The 3,101-nt window shown below is 40.3% G+C and overlaps 1 non-coding gene across 1 annotated transcript; it reads right to left on the reverse strand.

Annotated features, from left to right (window-relative positions):
- Nucleotides 1-2,568: 2,568 nt before the first annotated feature.
- Nucleotides 2,569-2,675, reverse strand: LOC112774289 (small nucleolar RNA R71). The gene has a single exon (XR_003188784.1). It is a non-coding gene; the product is annotated as a small nucleolar RNA R71 (small nucleolar RNA).
- Between the last annotated feature and the right edge of the window lie 426 nt (nt 2,676-3,101).

Below are 3,101 nucleotides of genomic sequence, written 5' to 3' on the forward strand. Positions count from 1 at the left end.
AAGAGTGGTCGACAACATTAGTGACACCCAACATTGTCACTAACATTGGAAGCAACCACACAACCCCCCCCCTCCCAAGGAGCCACGTTAACTTCCACGTTAACTTAGTTAACGTGGAAGCTAATGTTAATGAGTGAAAGAATGGCCAACGTTAGTGACACTCAACATTGTCACTAACGTTGGGGATGGCTAAGCATGGCCACGTTAGAAGCCACGTTAACCTAGTTAATGTGGACTCTAATGTGAGGCATAGGGGCAACTTGGAACGTTAGTGACAATGTTGAGTGTCACTAACGTCCTCAAAGGATGGCAAGCCCACGTTAAAGAGCCACGTTAACTAAGTTAACATGGGCTCTAACGTGGGAACAAAGGGGGCTTTTCAAAGTTATTGGAAATGTTAAGTCTCAATAACGTGTGCGAAGGACTTAGAGGCAACGTTAGTGGCAACATTTATGCCACTAACGTTGAAGTTAACGTGGCTTTTACTTAGTAACGTTAGTGAGAAAGTTGATTGTCACTAACGTTCTCGAACTTATATTTTCACTAAACATTAACACCCCTAATGTCCTGAGCTAAAGTCTCTGCCCACTTCACATTTTCTCTCTGCAAGTAAAGCCAAGCCCAAATGAAGAAGAGAACTGCTTCAAACTCAAGATCCAAGGGCCCAAGACTTGAAGAGCCAACTAGAAGCTGAGAGAAGTAGTATATATAGGAGTAGCTTTGAATTGTTAAGGAGTTCTAGAAGTTTGGAAAAAGAAAACCACTCTCTGTATTTTACCTTCTCTGCAATTTCTAGTTTTATGATGTATTCTCCATCTTTGTTTTCATTTTCTAGAGCTATGAACAACTAAACCCCTTTCATTGGGTTAGGGAGCTCTGTTGTAATTTGATGGATCAATACTAATTTTCATTATTCTTCTTCTATCTTTTCTCTTGATTTTACTTGAAAGTTTTCGATCTTCATCCAATTGAGTAGTTATCTTGGAAAAGAAGCTATTCAAACTTGGATCTCTTCTGAACCTTGAAAGAGGAATGAAGAGATCAAGCTAGAAATGCTTTCTCATGCTGGACCAAATTGGGTTTGGATGGGTATGTGACTATAACACTCTCAATACTTGATTTGGGAAATGCATGTGGTATAATCAGTGACCATACTTCATCTCTTCTCATGAGCAATTGACCAAGGAATTGGCTATTGATCAAGATTTGAGAGATTGAATTGCAAGAAATTATAATTCAATCAATTAATATTGCCAAGGAGATCAATGAGTGCATTGATTGAGGAAGAGATAAAAATGAACTTGATCCAGAGAATTACAACATCTCCAAAGCCCAATGAACTCCCCCTCTCTGATCTTACCCATTCTCTTTAATTTCTGCCATTTACTTTTATGCGCAAATCCCCCATTCCCATTTACAATTCTGCAATTTATTTTCAGTCATTTACTTCCAGTCCTTTAATTCTAAGCATTTACTTTTCTGTTATTTACATTCCTGCCATTTTATTTTCTGCAACTCTCAACCCAAATTCTGGATTCGCTCAACTAGAACATTCTTCTAATTAAATTTGCTTGATCAATCAATCCCTGTGGGATTCGACCTCACTCTATTGTGAGTTTTTACTTGACGACAAATTCGGTACACTTGCCGAAGGGAGATTTATTGTGAGACAAGTTTTCCCCGCATCAAGTTTATGGCGCCGTTGCCAGGGATTGATTGTGCATCAACAATGATTAAATTGGAAGATCACTAGATTGAGCATTTTTATTTTGTGAATTTCATTTTCTGTTTGAGAGATTTACTTTTTGTTTTAGTTAAACTTCTTCCCTTCCCCCTCTACTCTTTTGTTTTTCTTTGTTATTTTCAATTCTGTTTGCTAACCCACTAACTGTTTGATATATTGCATCACCCACAACTAACAGTAATTCTGACACAAATACTTTCTGCACCTATCTTTTCTTGCTTGCACTTGATGGTTGTATGACAGGGAGAAGAAGCGGGGCTTCAACTTCCTTCGATTCTGAACCTGAGAGGACCTTCCTTAGATTAAGGAGGGAGGCAAGAGGAAAAAAAGTGGTTGGTGCTGAGGAAAAAGGGGAATTCTTTGAACCAAATATGGAAGATAACATGGAAAACCATCATGAAGAAGAGGATCACAACCATGGGGGAGGAGGTAGAGCAAATCATGCTGGGGAGGATAGAAGAGTTTTGGGCTCTTACATCAATCCAAACCCAGGCAATTGTGGAAGTAGCATCCAAAAGCCAACAATCCATGCCAACAACTTTGAACTTAAACCACAGCTCATCACCCTTGTTCAGAACAACTGTTCGTTTGGAGGAGGTGTTCAAGAAGACCCCAATAAACATTTAACCACCTTCCTGAGAATATGTGACACAGTGAAGTCTAATGGTGTTCACCCTGACGCCTATAGACTGCTCCTATTTCCATTCTCACTTAGGGACAAAGCAGCCAAGTGGCTAAAATCTTTCCCAAGGGAAAGCTTGACAACTTGGGAAGACGTGGTGAACAAATTCTTAGCAAGATTTTACCCTCCTCAATGAATCAATAGGCTGAGAGCTGAGGTCCAAACTTTCAGGCAACAAGATGGTGAGACTCTATATGAAGCATGGGAGAGGTTTAAAGACCTAACAAGGAGGTGCCCACCAGATATGTTCAACAAATGGGTGCAGCTACACATTTTCTATGAAGGACTCTCTTATGAGTCAAAGAAGGCTGTAGACCATTCATCCGGAGGATCTTTGAACACGAAGAAGACTATTGAGGAAGCCATAGATGTTATTGAAACAGTAGCAGAGAACGACTACTTCTATGCTTCCGAAAGAGGGAACACAAGAGGAGTGATGGAGCTAAACAATGTAGATGCTCTGTTGGCCCAAAACAAGCTCATTACCCAGCAATCTCAACTTCATCAACAACCCAAGAAGGAGTGAATGAAGAAGCAGAGGGGAGTCAGGAGCAAGCCAACTACATTGGGAATTCACCAAGGAAAAATTATGATCCATACTCCAAGACCTACAACCCTGGATGGAGAAACCACCCAAACTTTGGGTGGGGAAGTGAGCAAGATCAAAACCAAGAC

The sequence above is a fragment of the Arachis hypogaea genome, chromosome 18 (genome assembly GCF_003086295.3).
Source record: "Arachis hypogaea cultivar Tifrunner chromosome 18, arahy.Tifrunner.gnm2.J5K5, whole genome shotgun sequence".
Taxonomy (NCBI): domain Eukaryota; kingdom Viridiplantae; phylum Streptophyta; class Magnoliopsida; order Fabales; family Fabaceae; genus Arachis; species Arachis hypogaea.